We start from the raw sequence: 23836 nt of genomic DNA on the forward strand, positions 1-23836 counted from the left end.
TAAACAATCCTGTAAGGCAAGCATCAGTAGATCTTGCCTTTTTATATATGATTTTATATATGAGGAACCAGATTCATCTCCAATCTCATACAGTAACAGTAGCCCCTGCATTATGTACTAAGCCATGACAAATTTTGATTTCTTGAACACCCAGAATGACCAGGCACTAACATGAAAATGACTTCGGGTGATTGTGCTGTTTTGTTTTGGTGCTGAAGATATGCTGAAACATCTCAGCCGTGGAACACTCAGGCCTATTGTAAAGGAGGTAGCCAAAGATGCGTAGGGTTGGGGGGACACTTTGGCATGAACTTCATCTTTTCCCTTTAATCTGGGGATGACCATGCTGTATAGCAAAAACTCCCTTTTCACATGTTAGTAGGTAGGTTAAAACAGACAGGAACTACAATTGTTCATTTAAATGAGTTGAATATATTTCTGAGCCAAGGCCTTTCAGGGCCTTGGTATTCAAATTTAAGCCAAAAGATTAATTTAGTCCAGTGTTTCTCAACCATGACCTCATTAAAAAAAAAAAAAAAAAAAAAGAATAGAAAAGCTGATGCCTGGGGCTCCACCCTAGAAGAAATGATTCAAACATTCTAGGGGTGGAGTCCAAGTACTGGTAGTTTTTAAAGCTCCCTAAGTGAGAGTCACAGGTAGCCAGCAGTGAGCCACACTTTAAGGAACCAGGTGCTGTTTCATCTAAAACGAACAACTGAAGCTCAAGTTGATGTGACCATTCAAGGTGATCTTACATTTTTCTCCTTGGAATATTGATTATCAGAAACTCCAAACAGACAATAACAGGGAAAACTGTGATGGAGATCTGGGGAAGAAAGTGCCCAGCAGCCAGGGCTGAAGACAAGGAAAGATTATCAGGATCACCATGCTAATTATGGAAAACCAGACTCCCTGGCAGAAGGCCAGGGGCGTGGCAGAACGGATAGGGGTGGAGGGCAGGAGAAATTTTAGGAAATTAGAGATTTTAATAACTTTGGCCATCAAGGGTTGCAATTAGATACTGAACTGTTTCTACCTCATTGCAAGCCTTGAGAGCAAAAACAGATCAGAAAAGAAACTCCTGTAGCACATTCTAGCTGCTTTTTTTTTTCTCAAGCTCAGGAACAAAAAGAAAATGAAGCATTTCCAGGGTTGCTTTCCCTACATCTTGATGAAGGGCCCCCATAGGCAACCTTTCTGAACACCAGGGGGAGTAACACATAGTCGACCTCCTTTACCAGGCCTTTCAATACAGCATGAGAAAGAACAAATTCTTGCTTGTTGTTTAGATCCCTTCATAAATAAGCTCTTCCTTCTCTAAAAGATAACAATCTATTTGTATTCATTTAAGAGAGTAAGAAAATGTTCTTTAAAAGTAATAAAACGGATTGGATCACCCCACAGTTGAAGTTGCACAAAAGGAGTGGAGTAAGGGCCTGATCCCCTTGGGTTTGAATCCCAGAAACAGCACTTAGTAGCTGTGTCACCAAGGGCAAGTTACTTAATTTCTCATGCCTCAATTTTCCCGTTTGTAAAATGGGCACATCATAGGATGGTTATGAGAGCTGATGGGTTAATACAAATAAAGCTTGGAACAAAGCCTGGTGTATAGTAAGTCACCAATCAACATTAGCTAGGCTCGTACCAAGGAGACCACCAGAAAATTTTAATTTTAGATTTAAATTCTTCCATACTTCAACAATTACAAGTACTTTATATTAAAAATCATTCAACTCAAAAATGGTAAAGCCACTGGAGCCTTTGAAAGAAAGTGATATTTAAAGATAGAACTGTCATTTTTCATATACATCAAAGATCACTTATTCTAGTAATCTGTGATAAGAATATACAGAAAATAGTGACTTTGTACTATCATAAAATGGCTAATACAAATTTTAAATATACACAAATGCACCCACAAAGGATGAACAAATAAAGTGAGTGTGCCATAATGAAGAAAGACAATGATCTGTTAGAATATCAGTATCGTAAAATTTCCTCAGAAGATGTGAGAAATTAAGTGAAGAAAAAGAGCATACGGTACTTAAGGACAATTTATATGCATTTTCAATCTAACAACCGTCCAAAAGACTCTAGTAGTAGTTATTTCACTAAAATGCATGTACTTTAATCATTCCATAAAATTTTCTTGCTGTTAATAGATGACCCTCTACAAAGTGACGTCATTTTAACAAAATGAGCAGCCAATAAGGAAGCTCTGGGTTGGATTCCCCTCCCGCCCCCAAGAACTGATGGCACATTTACCATGGATGGAGGCCATGGAATAAACACGGCTGTACCAAACATTCCTGACAACGACGACGAACTCTGCTTGCATGTTTTTTCATACTAGTGCACATAACTTTTTTCCCCAGTGGATCTTCAGCGAGGCAAGGCAGTTGCCTGGGTTGTATGGAATTCAGCAAACAGAAATGCATGACCAGTGACCACACACTTGCATCTGGATAAGGTTTTGGCTGACTGCGCTTTGGGATTTTAACGCTAGCCACTAACAAGGATCCCCTTCTTTTTGACTATATAAGTCAACTCTGAGAGTCATGGGGTAGAGTGAATTTTTTAGTAGCTTCTTCTGTGTCTACCAAGCACTGAGACTGTAGGTGGCAGAGACTGACTCTTCTCATCTGTACTGCTTGCTGTTGGAGAGACCAGAACCTGGCAAGAAATCAGAATGATGGGGGAGAAGACTGACTTCAAGAGTGAAGTGAAACTCACTCTTTTTAGCATCCTAGTAACATGCATGGGGGAAATGGATACAGATATCTGACAGAATGACACAGAGGTCAAAAACACGGTCTCAACCTGGGCTTGAATCCAGCTCCACACCTACCAGACCTGTAACTTGGATTATTTACTTAACCTCATTCATAACCTCCTTAAGCTGTATTTCCTCACTCTGTAAGTTGGGATAATAGTAGCCTCTTCCTTACAAGGTGGTCATGGGAATGAAAAAAATATGGTACTTACAAAAATGCTTCATCCTGTAGTGTATTTTAAAATCCTCCCCCAACTCCTCTGAGGTAGATATTATGGTACTCATTTGCTGATGGGAAATTGAGCCTCAGAGACATTCTATAACTGGCCCCACAATCACCCCACAGGAAAGTGGAGGAAGCTCGACTCAAGCCCAGGATTGCTCTAAAGCTGGTGCTCATCACCACTGCTCTATGCACTCATTGGCCTGCACGGCAAAATCCCAAAAAGTCCAGACTCATGGGTTCTCAGCCCCATTGAGACAGCCCTTCCTTTTAGAGGAAAGAAATAACATTAAGAACAGCTCAGTGATCAGGATGAACAAACTTAAACTAAACTCAAGGGTGGAAGGTGAGTATAAGAAATCAGTTCAAAAGATTCTTTGCCTAGCAGTTTTTCCTCTGTTGGTTCACAGCCCCAGCAAGGAAGAGTAAAGGGTAAATTGAAGAAAACGTTCAATTCAGATACTAACATAACAAGAGTATTGACTGGGGTGTGGCAGAACTAGAAGGGTAGAGATGGAACCAGGCAGATCCTCTTTTTTTTTTTTTTTCCAAAGTCTGTTAGTTTAGTTTCTAAAAGTGTTGGTCGAATGTGATATAAAAGCCAACCTTTTTGAAATACAAACAAATGTAATGTTTCTAGACCTATTGTTATTCATTAATTGTTCATTAAATACCATTAAATACCTTATATAAACCATAAATAACAGGTCTTAACCAAACCAGAGGACAGTTAGCTTTTTCAACTATCAGCAGAAAATTATGATAGCAGACACTTTTTCAAGTGTCCATGAACTCCCAGTTGGTCTTTCCTGCTTCTGCCATTGGCCTCAAATATACACATTCAAAAACTCAGAAGAGAAATGTAAAATAGATGAGTTACTAAATCCTTGTTTCTTCTTTGGCTTCAGAATTTATACAAATTAGACCTGTAGAGTATAAAGGTTTTACTTATTTAACTGGCTTTAATATTCAACTTGCATTTATACATTGGTCTGTGTAATTGAGATTGCTTTACCTATTTGTGCGATTTTAATACTATATGGTTTAGACTGCATACCTGTAGAGGGCAGCATACCATATTTATTTAATGGATGGATCCAGAATCTCTCCTAATGGTTGTGGTGCTTATCAACGTCATCACTCACTACCCTCATCATCATCACCAGCATCATCACCATTATCATTATCATCATTGTGCTTAATCTTATTCCTGGGTTTTCATCTTAGAGAAAATTTCTATTACAAAGTTGGAAGATAGGTAATTGTACTCTTTATTTCCCAACATTCGTTTACTTAAAATGCAAAAGGCTCTGCCACTTGTACACCACAAAACTTCTCTACTATGTAAGATATTGGCATAAAGTTCTGCCAGTCTGCTATTTAAATAATTCAGAACAATTTAATACAATATGCAAAGGCCTAGCACAAGCAGAGAGCTGTAGGCAGAGGAATCAAGAAGAAAGAAAGTTCCTCACCAAGATAAGTTTTCCTTCGAGTTAGCCTGTGGTCTGACAAACACTCCCTGTTGAATCTGTTTCTTTAAGATGCTAAAAATAAATTGATTTGTAAGTGACTTTGCTGTAATACATACAGTGACTCAGATCAAGGAGTAAGAGCCATTTATAGAATGTGAACTAAACACTGGCCTGAGACAACCATTTAACCCTCGCCAAACAGGGAAGTGGCATTTCAGATTGTCCAGAGTTGGATCTACAAGGCTATTTTGAAGTAGAAAGATTTCTTTATTATAACTTTGGCTAAAAATATTAGAATATGACCAGAGGCTACCACAAGGTCAAAACATTTGGTAACAGGACCAGCAGTGTAAGAGCATGCAAGTGTCCATGTATGGGATCTTGGGCCTGCTCAGGCCTAGACATATGATCAGTCATTCAAATTCATACATATATAAGTAGAGACTGCATTTGGTACAGAAGAACAAGTTGCCATTCTATACACTCCCGTTTTGGCTTGCATTGCACAGTGGTTTAGAGCGGATTTGTGTGGCCATAAGTGTCATTAAACATCTCTGAGCCTCAGTTTCTTCATCTGTAAAATGGAAATACAGTCCCTACCTTAAGACATTGATATCATAATTAACTAAGAAAATGTATATAAAACACTCAGCAGACATAATACAATTTTAAGAAATGCCAGTTATAATTCTGCTCTCTTCAGCCCTAGTTGTTATAGGATGGTGCAGTCTCCTTCCTCTTGGGGTGCCCCTTCATTGCTAGAGTACATCTTCATAGTCTTGTAAACAGCTGCACTAACAGGCAGGTCTGATGGCTACAAGTTGGCAAGAGTTTTCTTTTCCTTCCTGTGTGACTGGTGTAATGAACATCTTAAAGGGGATATATAATTGGAGAGAGGAAGGCTGTGTGTGTGTGTGAGAGAGAGAGAGAGAGAATCTGTTTATATGTATCAGAGTTCACCTGGCGACAAGAGGAACTTGCCACTCTCTGTTCCCCAGAGTTTCACTCACAGGGAACATTCAACATTGCCCGCACACTGATCTCCAACCTGGCACACTGCAAAGAGCTGCACTGCAAGGCATATGACTTCATATCACAATGTTCATCACTGACCTCCACCCTGGTAATAAGATTCTTTTTGGCCCTTGTGTGATTAGCATCCACCTGAGACTTCCTAACCATCTACTTGATAGCAAATTGGCAGGAAATATAGGAAATTCCACACTGGTGTTTGGATGAATCTTCTCCATTGATATCGTTTATCTGAATTACTGGCACTTCCTCAATTATAACAATACATCAACCATTTCAAGTTTTTCTTTCACCTCCGGATACATGTTGCCCTTAATAAATGAAGCTGAAGTCAGAATGCATGCTAGTATGACGACGCCATCTTGTCTTTCAGGTGTGGTTTCAGGGTCACACTGAACACTTGCGTCTGGAAGATTGACTTCAGAGCACTGCATGGCCACATTCTGCTACTCAGGGGGGTGAGATCATGGTGCTGGCGTGAATTTATCGCTCGTTTAAATGAATGGGGTTGAATTCAATCTGCTGACCTTGATTGGGACACTAGTGATACAGGCGATGTAAAACAAAACAAGGCAAAATAAACAAGGGAAAACCACAGCATATGCAGCTACTTGGTTCAGAAGGTGACACTACTGAATTTGGTCTGTGAAGGTCTTGTCACATGAAAGTCTAGAAATAGCTATGACCTAAACATGGGGGTAGGAGACGACCCATTTAGAAATGAATGGATGCATTCCATTGTGCTTGAGGAGTGTTTAGAATCTATTTTGGGGCAAAAGGGATATTGTAAATACTTTCCTTTGTTCATAACCATCATAACCCAAACTTTCTGGCTCTTGGCATTTATCAGTAACCCTGCATGCCAGTAGTTTTTTACACACTGCCTGACAAGGCAAACATTATTCTACCAGAGACGCAGGATTCCCTGTGAACCCTCTGAATCTCCAGGGCCAGCCAAGACTGGATTAGACTCTGACTAACCCTAATCTGGACATCTCTAGGGGCTGCTCTAGTCTCACTACACAATTCCAAGGCCACTCAGCTTTGAGGGCCCTGGGGAGGTGCTGCCATATTAGGCATGTGGAAATGTCCACGTCATTCTGAAATTATTTTGGAAATAGAGATTTAATAAAACTTTTTCGATTAGCATTCAATTCCAAATTTGGGACTAGATTTTAGATAAAATTAATTCTAGGGACTTCTCATTGGTTTTGTAAAATGTTAATGCCAGCAAGCATTCATTCATCTTCAAAAGCAACTGGATCACAGATTTTCATTTAGTCTTCTCTTTTTTTATTTGATTCTCTCTTTGGTTAACAGCATTTCTATGGCAGAAGACAGGCAATCTTTTACAGACATCTCTTGACTCGAAAGTGGCTGACCGGATAGGCATATTCTTAAATGCAGGTTAATCTGTGGCCTCCTTCCTCTTCACCATGATGGCTCTGGATGCCAACAAGGGGGTCAGAAGGGAGGAGCCTGGGGCCAGGTATGGAAAAGCGAATGGTATAGGCATCTTCTAGATGTATGGTTTGTGTGCGTGTGTGTGTGTGTGTGTGTGTGTTAATCACTCAGTTATATCTGACTCTTTGTGACCCCATGGACTGTAGCCCGCCAGGCTCCTCTGTCCACGGGATTTTCTAGGCAAGAATACTGGAGGGGGTTGCTATTCCCTTCTTCAGGGGATCTTCCCAAGCCAGGGATGGAACCCTTGTCTCCTGCATTGCAGGCAGATTCTTTGCTATCTGAGCCACCAAGGAAGCCCATATGGTTCTTAGTATCTCCATAAGATGAAATATAAATTGTAGTTAGAAACTTTTACCCTGTGAACACCTTCATCATCTAAAGATAAAGACAATCATGATCTTTATTAGGTACCAGGCCTGTGTGAAAATCTAGAGATATCAAGACATGATCTTGATGGGTGTGACTTCATAGGAAAAGTGGGCTCTAAAATGCTCCCTTTAATAGTATAATCCTTTTCTGACACTGTTCACTAATACACTTGGTATAAATGAAACCACTTCTTCCAAATGAAATTAGTCATTGAAGAAATTAAAGAAATTCCTTCCAAGGTAGCTTTTCTCATAGATGGCTCCAAAACAAAGACCTCAACAATATTAGCATGGTTCAGGAATCGTGATTTTGGGCATTTCCAAAGAGAAGTTCCCTTCTATTTCTGCTACTTCAATAACAGAGTATAAATCAGAGACGGCATTTACTACTCCACTGAGCTATTAATTTTAAGTTTTTTACTGATTCGGTTCCAACTATATGTATGATGGAGATAACTTTTATTTACTGTTTAAATCATACACTAATCCAAGCAAACTCATCAGTTCAAGGATATTAAATCAAAATCTATTTATTATTGAGTAGGATTTAGTTTAAGATAGGAGCTTCCTGGAGAGCCAAATCTGGGGTTTAATGAGACCATCCTATTCTAGAAATGATGTCAGAAGACTGTTTGGGTGCTTACCTAGGAAGGTACCAGGGTTCTGTTATTGATCGATCTGTACAAAATAATTTATCATGTTAATGCCTTTTCTTCTTCCTATCCGATTACTTCTTATTGATGAATCTCTTATTTTAGCATTATCAAAAGGTCATGAGCCAATACTATATCTAATTCAAAAAGGCATTATTAGGCTTATATCATATCGACCTTAAGAACTGACCAGTTCTGTGAGGATGATCTGAATAGCCATATTGGCACATAAATTTTTTTTATAAATTTTTCATAAATTTAGAAACAATGTCAGACCTTCCCAACTTTCAGGACCATATTTACTTTAGAATTTTAAAAAATTACTTTCTTGTTGTGAGAACATTTAACAGAAGATAGAACCTCTTAACAAACTTTTAAGTATATTATTACATTTTATATACTTTATTACATATAATTATTACACTTTATACATTATTGTTGACTATCAGTATAATGTTGTAGAGCAGGTCTCTAGAGCTTATTCATCTTGCTTGATTGACACTGCATGCTGGTTGACTAGTAATTAACTCCTTATTTCCTTTTCCTCTGAGCTCCTGGCAACCATCACTCTACTCTGATTCGATAAATTCAACTATCTTAGGCACTTCATATAAAGAGAATCATGTTGTATTTGTCTTTCTGTGACTGGCTCATTTCACTTAACATAATAACTTTATGGCCAGCATGTATATGAAAAAATGCTCAATATCTCTAATCATCAGAGAAATGCAAATCACAATGGGATTAACATCTCACACCAGTCATAATGGTTGGTATCAAAGAAAAACCAAAGACTAGTGCTGGCGAGGCTGTGGAGAAGTTGAGACACCTGTATATTGTTGGTGGGGATACAGAATGGTGAAGCTCAATAGAAAACAGTACAGAGTTGTAGTAGTAGTTGGTTGCTCAGTCGTGTCCAACTCTTTGCAGGCCCATGGACTGTAGCTTGCCAGGCTCCTCTGTCCATGGGATTCTCCAGGCAAGAATACTGGAGTGGATTGCCATTCCCTTCTCCAGAGGATTTTCCCAAACCAGGGATCGAACCTGGGTCTCCTGCACTACAGGCAGATTCTTACAATTTGAGCTACAGGGAAGTCCTAAAAATGTACAGAAGTTTCAAAAATACAGACCCACACACATATTTGGGTCTTCCCAGGTGGCACCAGTGGTAAAGAACCCACCTACCAATGCAGATGACGCAAGACATGCAGTTCGATCCTTGGGTCGGGAACATTTATACATTTATCTACCATATGATCCCTGAATTCCACTGCTTGGTATTTATTCAAAAGAATGGGAATCAAGATCTCAGATCTCGAAGAGATAGTAGCACACCCATAATCATAGAAGCATTATTCACAGTAACTATGACGTGTAAACAACCTAAATGTCCACTGACAGACAAATGAATACAGAAAATATGGTGTATTCAGGCTGAAAGAAGGGAATGCTGTAGTATGCAATTTTTTTCAGAAAAAGCTAACAATTTTTGAGCGTTTGCCATGCTAAATGCTCACATACATTATTTTATTTAATCCTCATAAACAACTATTAGTTAATTATTATTATTATTATTATGTACCCATTTTCCAGGTGAGGAAAAGAGACCAAGTGCAGCTCAAAAATCTGCCCAAGGTCTCAGAACAGTAAGTGGTGGAGCCAGAACTCAAGCCCAATTCTCCTGACTAGTGATAAGTTCTACTTCTCCCTGAAGCCCACATACTCTTCACTACCATGCAATATTGTTTCCATTCGTCAAGATATGTTTAACTCAAAAGCAAATCTTTTCAAAACTGAAATCTTTTCAAATCTTAAAAGTTCGACTTACTCTGAATTTTCTAGAAGAATATATGAGAAAATCACAAAAGTTGTTTCTCAATTCTATACAGATTAAATATATCCTTGGCTCAAATCATAGGGGATGAATTATTGTACCAGCCTAAAAGTTATTGTTTTGAGAATCTTTAATAAGTCAAGCTCATTTCATTATAATAATGCCTAAATTGTGCAGAAACTTACAAACTCTTTTGGAATCTCTTTTTTAAAAAAATCTCTTGCATTGAAGTAGCAGAATAAGCTTTGAGGGAAAAAAAACCAAACTATGGCTAGAAACTGTAAAGGACAATAGCAGCTCACCACATTCATATGGTATGCTACAGTTTTCATACTAATTTTTATAATCTTCTTTTTTTTTTTTAACATGATATAGGCAGAAGAGTCACTACTTGATACAGTTGAGGCTCAGAGAGGTACAACTAGTCCGAGGTCACACCTTTAGCCCATGACCACAATCCAGGTTTTCTAGTGCTGTGTCCACTGCTGTTTCCCCATGTGCCTCTGCTCTGCACAAAACATGGAAACATCCTCTTATTCCCAGAGAATGCTTCATTGTCATCTTGGAGAAACAGGAACGGGCTTAGATGTGTGGTTTTTCTCACTGGAAATGATGGTGTCTATCTCAATGTCAAATGACAGGGGAAAATAAGCAGGCACCAAACAATTTTCTCCTTTAGAGTTATCTCAAAATGTACCCAAGTTAGGGCCTTCCCTGGTGGCTCAGTGGTAAAGAATCCACCTGCCAATGCAGGAGACAAGGGTGTGATCCCTGATCCGGGAAGATCCCACACGCCGAGAAGCATCTAAGCCCATGAGCCACAACTACTGAGCCTGTGCTCTAGAGTTCAGGAGCCACAATTACTGAGCCCATGTGCTGCAACTACTGAAGCCCACACACTCTATAGACACAATGCTCGGCAACAAGAGAAGCCACCATAATGAGAAGCCTGCACACTGCAACTAAAGAAGCTTCCGCACAGCAATGAAGACCCAGCACAGCCAAACAAACAAACAAAATCTACCCAAGTTAAAGTACTTTGGCCACCTAATGCACAGTCAACTCACTGGAAAAGACCCTGATGCTGGGGAAGATTGAAGGCAGGAGGTGAAGAGGACAGAGGATGAGATGGTTGGATGGCATCACCAACTCACTTGACATGAGTTTGAGCAAACTCGGGAGATGGTGAAGGACAGGATAGCCTGGTGTGCTGCAGTCCATGGGGTCGCAAAGAGTCAGACACAACTGAGCAGCTGAACAACAAGGATAGAGAAGGTGTTTGAAGGCGTTTGTCTAGCAGAAATGTTTGCCATGGGGACACATGATATTCAGGAATTCTCTTGGCTGGGTGAGTGGGAGATCTGGATAAGCACTGTCTTTCAGACCCAGGCTATGGGCCACCTAGTGCTCCCTTGGAGCCACGCTGGGCAAGTCTTCTCCCAGTTATTAGCTGTGGGCCTTTGACCAAACTATAGAACTCCTCTGTGCCTGTTTCCTTCAGCAGCAAAATGAGGACAACAACCATCTACCTCGCAGAACAATCAGGGGCTTCGATGAGTTAAATGTAAAGTGCTTTGAACAAAACGTGGAGATGTGCCCAGATGAGAGCCACGATTTTTATTATGTTAATGAATGGGCCTCTTGATTTCTTTATATATAAAGTGAGAATAATGATAAATCCTGTAACAAGAATCAAATTGGATCCTGTCTTTGAAAGTTCCTGATAAATCATAAAATGTTCTGTGCATCTAGAGAGTGACTGCTGTTGTCTTGAAGAGAAAGTTATAATGTCTGAATTATACCTGCATTCCTTTTGTAAGGAATTTCCCCTTTCTTCTCAAATTGAGAAAGTGATTGACATTGTGATCCCTAGCCTAACCCCATTGGTAGTTTGTGAAGCAGGAATCAAATAATAAAGTTAGTGTTTAGCCAGTGGGGTGGGGCAGTGTTTACCCACAATCTGGTGAGTCGCCACATCTCAGGGGAGGCTGGGGTGGGAGGCTGGGGTGGGAGGCCTGCCCCCTCTGTGAGTGGCTGTACCAGTGTAGAGATCTAGAATCCCAGAGCCCTATCGGTTCTGCAGGATTACCTGGGCAAAGGCACAGGATGCCTGGAACCCTGAAAAGTAGGACAACTGCTCACCACGTGGGTGGCTACTCAGGGCAGCCTAGGGTAACTCCAGTCCTAAAATCAGAGCTGCATATGACAGAGAAGCAGATGTGTTGATGCAGAGTAAAAAATAGAATGAAATGGAGGTTTGTTTGTTTTTTTTCAGAATCTGAGATGAATGTGATTTCTGACAAGATCAGTAGGAGTGCAGTTGACACAAATGAGGGAAACATAAAGCACATCTCCTTTTCATTTAGCATCGTGGTCTCAACCAGCAGCATACGCAAGGATTCCAAGCTCAAACGTCTTTAGGAATTCATGGATGCCAAGTGGGGAAGCTGTTCCCCCCCATACCTTACCCCGGCTCACTGTGGATGCTCTGTCCTCAACGCCTCCTGCCTCCTCCCTGCTGCCTTCTCCTGCTAGAATTCTCCCGAGTTTTCCATGTTCAGTCTCAATGCCATCTCCCTTACTAGGCTGCCTTTCACCCTCCACCTAGAACTAATCTCTTCCTACTGTGTCCTCATAAAACATTCAGTTGTACCGCTTTCATACAGAGCTATCAAAGTTTACCTCATTTCATAATGAGTTGTGCAAACCGTCTCTGCCTTTTGCTTATAAGAGACGGCTTCTTGTCATCTCCGTGTCAGGGTGACAGCAACACCTCATGCTGCTCAAAGGAGCCACTTGATAAATATTCATCAAGGGAATAAATACATATTTGTTGGTGATAATTAACTTGAACTGAGAACTTCACGGCCTCCAAGAAAGGCTCTGAATTTGTTAAACGAAGCACTGCTCTCTTTTTTGCCCCTCTTACTCTTCAGGTTGTTTCATAACATCTCCTGCCAGGAACTGCTCCCGTTATTAAATTATTAAGTGCCAGGGAAGCAGCAGCACCTTCTATGATTAAGTACTGAGTGAAACTGTGAGGAAGGGAAGCCCCCATTGCGCCTAGTTTCAGAGGTGAGAACTGTCGAGTTTATTTTTGTGCTGCCTCTGTCACAAGCCAGTGTGATTCCAATGATGGATTCTGGGATTGTGTTTTCCGTTTTCCTCCTTCTCCTCACGCCCTTGACATGAGCCATTTTGGTTTCTTTGCTTATTTTAAATATTTTCTTCACTTTATTGAGAAAAGAGTTTCTGTTTTTGCTTTTCTTTTTTTGGCTGCCATGCACAGCGTGAGGGATCCTAGTTCCCAAACAGGGATCATACTGGTGTCTCCTGCGGTGGAAGTGTGGAGTCTCTACCACTGAACCTTCAGGGAAGTCCCCATCAACCTGAACCACTTTGAACACACATACCCAGAGCACAATTTCAGGGGCACTAGTGAGAAAGCAGAGTCTATATTTCCTACCTAGAACCTGGGACTGCGCTAAAACCAGACTTAATGCTTGTAATCTATATTCATTCATTAGCTGTGTGGATGAGAGTTCTCTTCACAAAGAACTGAAGGACAGCTGGATGAGGAGTTTGGGAGTAGGATCATTGATCATATCTTTTCTCTATGATTTGAGATTAACTTGATCACGTAAACAGTTAGTGAGAGTTCTTCAGATGTTCTTCTAAATTGCTTTCCCTCTTAGGAATATTGTTAAATACCCGCTACACTGACTCCTCCATGGAGTCTTTCCATGAGGAAAATTCCAAACTCAGCTGTCAAGTACATGGACTCATTCTTATGGATGATATCAATAAAGACTTCCAAGAATCCCAGCATCCTTTCCTCAACTCTCTGATCCTCAGGCTGAGGCTTCAAGGATAGTACCCCCAGGAAATCCCCTAAAGGCTACTGCTCACAATACCCATTTTCAAGCTTTAGATGTTAAAGAGACTTAGATAGCATAAAGCCCTGTTTCAAGACTAAAAATATAAATGAACTACTGAATTAATGGATGAATAAATGAAATAACACATTCTTAGAAATAATACTTAGCTCTTCTTGGTCCTTGGCTCCTAAATATCCTGTTGTGGACTTATAGATTTTGTTTTATCCTAAATTAAAATCAAAAAATGTCTTCACTGAAAGAGACTTTAGTGATAGAAAGCCATGGCCTCACAAATGAACTTATCTATGAAACAGAAACAGACTCACAGACATACATGGATAAACAATAAAGTCTTCCTATATAGCACAGGGAACTATTTTTAATATCCTGTGATAAACCACACTGGAAAAGAATATGAAAAAGAAAGCATATACATTCTGAATCATTTTGCTGTACAGTAGAAATTAACATGACATTATAAATCAACTATATTTCAAAAATTATTGATATAATTATTTTAAAAGTCATGGTCTGATTTGTTCAAATGAAATTAGGGAAAAACTGCTTCTCTGGTTGAAGTATAGGTAGGGGCTTGGAACCTCCAGCTCTAAGAAATGACATAGTTTGTCCAACATCAATACAGATCTCAGAGATAGAGCCATGACTCCTGAGCCCCTGGCTTGGTTTTTCCTGCTACATGCTATCTCCTTTTATGGGTGAAGTGTTGTTTCTGGATACTTACTGGATAAAAGGACATCTCTCTGTCCCTAAAACAAATGAGCCATAGGCTATAGGAAGTTTTTCTTATTGCTATTGTATTGCCTCTGTCCTCTGAAACAATTTATTTGTACATATTACATTCCTAGAAAAAGAATCCAAGGATTTTCCCTTCTGTGTGTTTCATCTTGCTTCTTCATGGGCCCTGATGCCAGCTGAGGTTGTCAGTACAATGCAACCAAACTGAAGGGATGGGAGCAGGCTATTCTGCCATTTTTCTGTATCATTGAATTGCACATCAAATCTGGGGTTAATCACTCCACACTTATTTAGCCTGCCAGTGAGGTTCACAATTTTCCTAGCCATGTGATGATCAATAATACCAAATTCACCAGTGCAACCATGCTTCATTATCATAGTTACAAACCTGATGATGACTTTGGAGCATGGCTTAATAAGCAACTGGCATTTGCCTCTCTTTCCAGGATTGTGGATATTCTTGAGAGCATCAGCCAGGACATTCATGTGCACCATAATGGCAGCAAGGAAAGATGGCGGAAAGAGCTAAAGGAAGTTTTGAACTGGGCTTCAAGGTAGTCACATAGTTGAAGGTAGGTCTTCCTTACAGATGTATTCCAGCTAAAAAAATGAAGCAGAGATGATAGAACTGTACTTTACTATTTTGCAATTTCCAAAGTAATGGATCTAGGCAAGGACTGTCAATGACTGTCAGATTCCTAAAGAATTTGGTGCTTCTGACAGAAGTACTCCACGTTGTCTATGAAGTACTCTTTCCAAAAAAATGAACTTGATGCTAAATCAAGCCGAGAAAGTCTAAATCACCAATTTATGGGAAATATAAGAAACAAGGAACTTGTTAAACTGAAAGCATAGGAATGGAATCAACAATATTCACAGTCTGCAAAACTCTACAAATTCTTTGGCAAATAAATTTCAAGGCAAAACAAAAAAAGGAGGGGGAGGGAGCAGAATGTGATATAAAAGCATTATGAAAGACATGTCAACCAATTTCAATGTATAGAGAGTATTTCAGTCCCAATTAAAATAAAGTGCACTTATCTGGGAAAACACCAAACGCAACAGACATACTGGAGCTCCTGGGGCCCTGGCATGGGAAGCAGCAGCCCAGTCCACATCACTGAGGTGGAGAAATCAAGGCCAAGCTGGGCTCCTGGTCAAGGACAGGAAGACCAAATCCCTGGAGGAGATTTCTCTCTTCTCCATGCCCATCACAGAATCTGAAATCACCACCTTTCTCCTGGGGATGTGCCTCAAGGATAAGGTGTTGAAGATAATATCCACACAAAAGCAGATCTATGCTAGCCATTGGACCAGGTTCAAGGTATCTGTTGCCATCTGGACTATAATGGCCATGTCAGTCTGAGTGTTAAGTCCTCCAAAGAAGTCATCATGGCCATCCTAGGGGCCATCATCCTGCTTAAGCTTTCCATTATCCCAGTGTGGCAATGCTCCTGGAAGAACAAGACAGGCAAGTACCACACTGTCCCTGCAAGATGCCCACCTCCATGGTGAGTGTCTCTTTCCACCCCAGAGACACTGGCATCATCTTGGCCTCTGCACTCAAGAAGTCACTACTGATGGCCAGTATGGATGACTGCCACACCTCGGCTGGGGGCTGCACTGCCAATCTTGACCACTATGATGCCATCTCCAAGACTTACAATTCCCTCTCCCTGACCTCTGAAAGGAGACTGTGATCACCAAGCCTCCTTGTCAGGAATCCAATGGCCATCTCCTATAGATTCACACCAGAGCTTCCCTGCAGAGAACTCAGGTTCCATCTATGGCCACCACTGTTGCAATTATAGATAAGAAATATAAAGTGAATTAATTAATAAAAAATAAAGGGCAAAAATCCTATGGAACAAATAAGGAAGTCTGAAAGACGTTTAAAAATACTAAACTATGGGTAAATTTTTAGGTGAAAGTATGGTATCATGGTTGTGTGCTGTTCTGTGCCCAGTTGCTTCAGTCGTGTCTGACTCTTTGTGACCCCCTGCACTATAGCTCGCCAGGCTCCTCTGTCCATGGGATTCTCCAGGCAAGAATACTGGAGTGGGTTGCCATGCCCTCCTCCAGAGATCTTCTTGACCCAGGGATTGAACCCGCATCTCCTGCATTGGCAGACAGGTTATTTTTTATTTGTTTATCATTAGCATCACCTGGGAAGCCTTGTATCATGGTTATTTCTCTTTAAAAAACTTTAATGATCTTGTCTTTCATACTTATATTCCAAATACTTATGGATAAAATGCTATGGTATATAGGATATTGCTTCTAATAATCTTGGGAATGGTTGGAAATGGGTAGATACACCGATGAATTGTGACCGGTTATGGGCTGATAACTGTTTAAATTGTGTGGTAGGTCCATGTTGGGTAATTATCATGACTTTTGTACTTCTATAATGTCTGAAATTGTTTGCGATTAAAATATTTAAGAAGTTTTGTTTACAATTAGAAGAAAAGGTAGTTCTTCCTAATTGTTAAGAAAAAAAAAGAGAGAGAGAGAGAGTTTTAGGTCAGGAATGGAAGGAACAGATTTCACATGAAGGTAAGAAGTTTTTGGAAATGGATGGGTTTCTCATTATGACTGAAGCATGAGGAATCTCTCAGAAGTTATAACAAGAGTATCCAATCTGTTTTGACTGAAGCTTGACTAGACCAGGACAGGCAGCCTGCTGGTGGTGAAGGCGGTATCTCATGAAAAAGGCATGGTCTCACTGACTAGGTCTTGATCTCACCATATATGTTGTGGGTGATGACAGCAGCCTAGCCTCTGTTACAACTAACTCACAATAGGATATTAATAAGTTATATATTTTGCAATGTAATTAAGAAACTATTCCATAACTGCAAGATCAAATCTCAAATGGACAACACAAATGAATGCCATACTACCCAAAGCAATCTATAGATACAACACAATCCCTATCAAGCTACCAATGGTATTTTTCACAGAACTAGAACAAATAATTTCACAGTTTGTATGGAAACACAAAAAAACCTTGAATAGCCAAAGCAATCTTGAGAAAGAAGACTGGAACTGGAGGAATCAACTTTCCTGACTTCAGACTATACTACAAAGTGATAGTCATCAAGACAGTATGATCAGTGGAACAAAATGGAAAGCCCGGAGATAAATCCATGCACCTATGGACACCTTATCTTTGACAAAGAAGGAAAAAATATACAATGGAGAAAAGACAATCTTTAACAAGTGGTACTGGGAAAACTGGTCAACCACTTGTAAAAGAATGAAACTAGAATATCTTCTAACACCACACACGAAAATAAACTCAAAATGGATTAAAGATCTAAATGTAAGATCAGAAACTATAAAACTCTTAGAGGAACACATAGGCAGAACACTCTCTGACATAAATCACAGCAAGATCTTCTATGACCCACCTTCTTCTCAGAGTAATGGAAATAAAAACAAAAATAAACAAATGGGACCTAATTAAACTTAAAAGCTTTTACACAATGAAGGAAACTATAAGCAAGGTGAAAAGGCAGCCTTCAGAATGGGAGAAAATAATAGCAAATGAAGCAACTGACAAAGAATTAATGTTCAAAATATACAAGCAGCTCATGTAGCTCAATACCAGAAAAATAAACAATCTAATAAAAAAGTGGGCCAATGTTCCAGTGGAATCATTGTGGTATCCTCCTGGGGGCCAAAGAACTAAACAGACATTTCTCCAAAGACATATAGATGGTTAATAAACACATGAAAAGATGCTCAACCTCACTCATTATCAGAGAAATGCAAATCAAAACCACGATGAAGTATCACCTCACACCAGTCAGAATGGCTGCCATCAAAAAGGCTACAAACAATAAATGCTGGAGAGGGTGTGGAGAAAAGGGAACCCTCTACATTGATGGTGGGAATGCAAACTGGTACAGCCACTATGGAGAACAGTGTGGAGATTCCTTAAAAAACTGGAAATAGAACTGGCATATGATTCAGAAATCCCACTGCTGGGCATGCACACCGAGGAAACCAGACTGAAAGAGACACAGGAATCCCAATGTTCATTGCAGCACAGTTTACAATAGCTAGGGCATGGAAGCAACCTAGATGTCCATCGGCAGACAAATGTATAAGGAAGTTGTGGTACATATACACAATGGGATATTTTTCAGCTATAAAAAAGGATGCATTTGAGTCAGCTCTAATGAGGTGGATGAAATTGGAGCCTATTATACAGAGTGAAGTAAGTCAGAAGGAGAAACACCAATACAGTATAATAACACATATATATGGAATTTAGAAAGATGGTAACGATGATCCTATAAGTGAGGCAGCAAAAGAGACACAGATGTAAAGAAGACTTTTGGACTATGTGGGATGATTTGAGAGAATAGCATTGAAATATGTATATTACCAAATGTATAACAGATGACCAGTGCGAGTTCAATGCATGAAGCATGTCACTCAAAGCTGATGCTCTGGGACAACCCAGAGGGATTGGGTGGGAAGGGAGGTGGGAAGAGGGCTCAGGATGGGGGAATGCATGTACACCCATGGCTGATCCATGTAGATGTGTGGCAGAGGCCACCACAGTGTTGTGAACTGTAATCCTCCAATTAAAATAAATAAATAAATTTTTAAAAAAAATGTCATTGTGCTTACCTCCAATACAGCATTCCTGAAGCAGATCAGAATGCTCCAGGCTGGCAATCAGCCCCTCTGGATTCCAAGTAGCCCCCAAAGGATGCAGTGGCTCGCACACTGGAAAATTTATCTATGACCCTAATCCACCCTCAAGACCATTTGTAAATTACTATTTTAGTAATTTACAAATATTGAGATTTGATGACCTGAAGAAATAAAGATTTCCACTAATGTATACTGTGCTCAGGCAGTCACTCACTGGCAAGATCTTGTTTGAATGTCATGAAGTCAAATATGTCATTAAATATGACAATTTCCAAAAGGGACCCAGGACAGCTAATGATCAGTCATCAAGTAGTGAAATCAAAGTGTATGGAGGGATCTCAAAGCTTACCTCTGACTTTGTCTTTCACAAACCCAAATCCAATGCAGCAATCACGCTTCATTCAGTTCACATAAAGTCAAAATGATCTTTTATTCTAGGGGTAATGACTTGATGATTTGACACCTATGAGTCATAAGCAGCCCTTAGTGAAAAAGCCCCGTGACAATGTGTTAGCTCACATTTAAACCTTAGTTATGTTTCCCACTCTGTTCCCAGTAGTCCCCATCTTCATTGCATCTGGGGTAGGGTTCTGGGCCCCGGCTCAACGAGTGGACTCAGTTTCAGACCAAATATATTGCAATGAACCTTAAAAATTCACACATTTGCTATGAGACTTTCTTCAAGGGGAAAATACATTTTCAGTTATTTGGCCAAAACAAGCAAAATGTTCAAAATGTTGAAACAGGGAGGCCCCTGCTATTTCATTACTGTGTTGCTGAGGCAAAGAAGTGAAGACATTTTTCTTCGTGGCTCCAGTAAGCAGGCAGACATTTATCAATTGGGACACTCTATAATGGATGTCTAATCAGATACACTAGTCCTCTGGGTAATTCCAAATTCCTACAAAGAGAGTTTGGCTTCTTTTCCTTAATGACTGCATTTGGAGTATGAACTAAAATGGTCAAAATTTTCAATACATCTTTGAGAAGGGTTAAGCACAAAAATCCTGTTAAACAATAATGGGATTTGTGTGTGAAACATGACACTCTTTGAACACTTTTGAGAAAGTTACTCCACTCTTTCCCCTCCGACTAATAACAATTCAACATTATTTAACATAATCCTACTGACAGGTAATTTCTGACATGAAATTTATTACTAACTTGCCCTTGGAGGGCATGTTTCACTATTAATGTTTCCTTTTAAAAGCTATAGCATGCGTTAGATTCTCCTACAGCATTTCCCCATGTTTTCCTTGGAAACCCCTTTTTTCTGTGGTATTTTACATTGCCCAAGTCTGTTTTAACTCTGTATCCTTATATACACACAGACACACCCCTACTCTTCAGAAATATGTACAGAAATATACTTAACATTGAAACATTTATTCTACCATTACTAGGTTTACCTACAACTAAATAAACAACATTAGTAATGCATACATTTGAATCAGTTTCTCCTGTACCTAACTGGGTATGTGATTGAGTGAGCTAGAGGGCTTGACTTCAACAGGACTATGCCGGGAACTGGGAGTGTGGCAGACTGAGGCTGATGTCCATATAGGGCCAGTGAGACCTGCAAGTGTCTGCCCTCATTGGTGTTTTCAGCCTTTCACAATGCAGGACATGTGAGACTGTTCAGGACACATTTGTGATTCTGACTCATCCAGAGAAATGATTTTTTACCTGGTGAGTCAGCATGAAGCTAGGTATTTCCCTACCTGTGCTAACCATACAAGGGCATTGCTACCTGGAAGGTTAAGTCATCTGCCCCAGAAGGAAACACACACCATCTTTGCTTTTTCTGCAACAGCTTTACTGGTATCATGAGATCACAGGCCGGAGCTGATGACGTGTGTCCTTCCTTTGAAAGGGAAACATTGTCGAAATGGCTCACTGGCTGGCAAAGCAGCAAGGAGACAAGTGAAAAAAATTCACTCATTCATCCATATTCATTCTTTATATATTCATCTGTAGTTTTAGGGAGGCCAGGTGTATTGAGTTATAATTTACAGATGCTAAAATTCACCCTTTTTAATACTGCAATTCATATAATCATGTAACTAGTACCACAACCAAGATAAACAAGAGCTTCATCACCTCAAAAAATTCCCTTGCCCCTTTAGTAGTTGACCCCTTTCCCCAGTCACCATATTTATTTAAAGAGAATATTCAGATGATTTACAACAGAAACATGAATTCACCTGCATGTTGTAACTTGCCCTTAATGTAGTGGCAAGATTTACTGGTAACGAGCTTCAGGGACCCTCCATCCCACTGGAAGTCTGAGAATGTGCTGGGCGAAACCTACTGCCTCACAGTGGCCCTAATGAATAACCTCTTTCTGCAGAAAGACACCTGCAGCAGTGACTCGACTAGGAGATTTCTAAGCTTCCTAACTTTTCTTCCCCTAAGTTTCAGAAGACTAAGGTCCCTTCAGTCTCCCACCAAAGTCTAAATGGAAAAAGCTGAGGATATATACATTCTCCCCAGCCTTGGCCCCTGTCTCTCCTCCCAGAGACTGACACACACAGGCAACACTCTCTCTCGTTTACACACACACACAACAGACACAACAAAAAAAAACTGCCAAGACAGTCTGTCTTCCAAGGTGGTCGTTAAATCTCTAAGGCCACAACGGGACCTTCTGGGCCCAGACCCCATGCAGAAGCCTGGGGTGAAAATCCTCTACCCCGAGAAGCTGGAATTGATCCGAAGGTCTTGCACATTAGGGAAGAGTTACATTCCTAGGTTACTGGGCCATTAGCAGCTCCGCCATCCATTTTTCATTTGAAGGAACCTTTTTAAAGGTTGAATTCTTATCTTTGGGAGGCCTGTAAATGCAGTTCTTGTGTTTTCATTGGGTTTATTTAGCCTAGGGGATTTAGGTCCCTCTGTTTAAGTAGTAAATTTTCCCTTTTGTGTAAATGTATGTGGTTAATATACTTAAAAATCCATCAGGCAAGGCTAACAAAAATGCAGCCGCCTTTACACAGCAGTTTTTGGCAAGAATATAGTCACTCAGGATGGCTGTGCGGTGCTTATAATTGAATTGTGGTCACTAAGCCGAATGCTATCAACTTCTGGAAAAACCCAAAGCCAGATAGCTCTGAGCACTCCTTTCACCACCTTCCCTCTGGCCCCTCTCCTGCTGCCAGCTCCCCTTGATCACCCAGCTGGCAGAGTGGGACACAAAAAGAAGCCCAAGGTGAACAAATAGGACACACTGCTACAGTCTTAAACATGTACTAGAAAAGATGGGTTCCAGGCCTGAAAGGACAAAACTTAAGACCTGATGGCATGAGTTGCAACACTTGGAAGGCCAGTGACAGAGAAGCTGCTCAAGAAAAGGAAAATGACAAAGGTCCTCGAAGATGCCCTTCCAGCTTTCAGTTCTTGCTTGAGAATGACACTAACATTTGGCCACTCGAATCAACATTATCTGACACTAGGGCACAGATTCCAGCCCCCTCCGAAGGTTGTCCTCACAATGGTAACCTTGGGTGATCTACAGTCCATTAGTTGATATTTCCTCCTTCCTTCTCTGACCCTACATGCTCACCTCTCTGCCTTCTCCCTCCCCAGCACTCGTGGCAGAGCCTAGTCAACCAGGCTGGGTTCAGAAGCTGTGGGCTCTGACCATGACAAGCATGAAGCCTTCTCACTCAGCTACCACTATTGCCAGTGGCAGGAGACCAAGTGACCACTATACACCCTAGTGCATCCAACTCAACCAGGTGGCCTTCGGCCATGAAAGATATGAACCGAAAGGAGAAAACCCACTCACTGCACAGAGTTGTGACAGGAGAAAAGAAAAAAATCCTGCCATACAACTCTCTCTTACCTAAACACAGAAACTAATCACAATCAAAACACACATAGGAGGATTTTTCTACTTAAAAACTGTCTTTGAGGGAATTCCCTGGCAGGCCAGTGGTTAAAACATGTGCTTTCACTGCTGTAGGCTTGGGTTTGAACCCTGGTTGGGGAACTAAGATCCTGTAAGCCACATGGTGTGACAATAATAATAATAAAGAAATGAAAAAAAATGGACTTTAAAAAAATAACCTTTTAAAAGAAATAAATAAAAACAAAAACTACCTTTTTCATTAGGCTCAATATTTCCTATCACTCCAAGGCACTGTGCTCATTCAACAAATACTCTATAAATGGGCACTTCTTAAACATAACAATAGTGCCTGGGTTCTTTGGGTGCATAAGCCCATCCCATATACCATGTAAAGGACTGAAAAAGCACTTTGGACTCAACTACCATTCTAGAGTAAATACTGGAGAAAATGTGCTCCTGGAGCTAAGGAGCCTAGGAGCAGGTAAGCTCAGGGCCTAGAAATTGGTCAAGATGGAAACTACAGGGGGTCTAGCACAAATGGCTTCACAGCTCATAGAACTCAGACCTAAAAGAAAGCTATGTCTAAAATGTATGAGTCAGAAGACCACTCATTTCTCAAAAGGTAAATACACAACCTACTACTCAAGAACTACTGTGCTAGTTCAAATTATTGCTCCTTCCTGCTGACAGTGGTTTTGTAACTATCTCAGGTATATCTGAAAGGCCATTTAAAGTTGTACCTTGGGACTTCCTGGCAGTCCAGTGGTAAAGAATTCTCCTTGCAATGTAAGTGATGAGAATTTGATCCTTGGTTGGGCAAGTAAGATCCCACATGTCTTGGGGCAACTCAGCCCAC

General features: G+C 40.4%; 1 protein-coding gene and 2 pseudogenes across 37 annotated transcripts in view; 1 reads left to right on the forward strand and 2 right to left on the reverse strand.

The window, feature by feature from the left end:
- The window catches only part of CREB5 (cAMP responsive element binding protein 5), a 463299-nt gene that overhangs the window by 187294 nt on the left and 252169 nt on the right, over positions 1–23836 (reverse strand). The window lies entirely within an intron of this gene.
- On the reverse strand, positions 14604–14954 carry LOC145523838 (small ribosomal subunit protein uS8 pseudogene; annotated as a pseudogene).
- Positions 14972–16293, forward strand: LOC145523936 (small ribosomal subunit protein uS5 pseudogene; annotated as a pseudogene).

This window comes from Giraffa tippelskirchi, chromosome 10 (genome assembly GCF_054371585.1).
Source record: "Giraffa tippelskirchi isolate mGirTip1 chromosome 10, T2T-mGirTip1v1.2.pri, whole genome shotgun sequence".
NCBI classification, from domain to species: domain Eukaryota; kingdom Metazoa; phylum Chordata; class Mammalia; order Artiodactyla; family Giraffidae; genus Giraffa; species Giraffa tippelskirchi.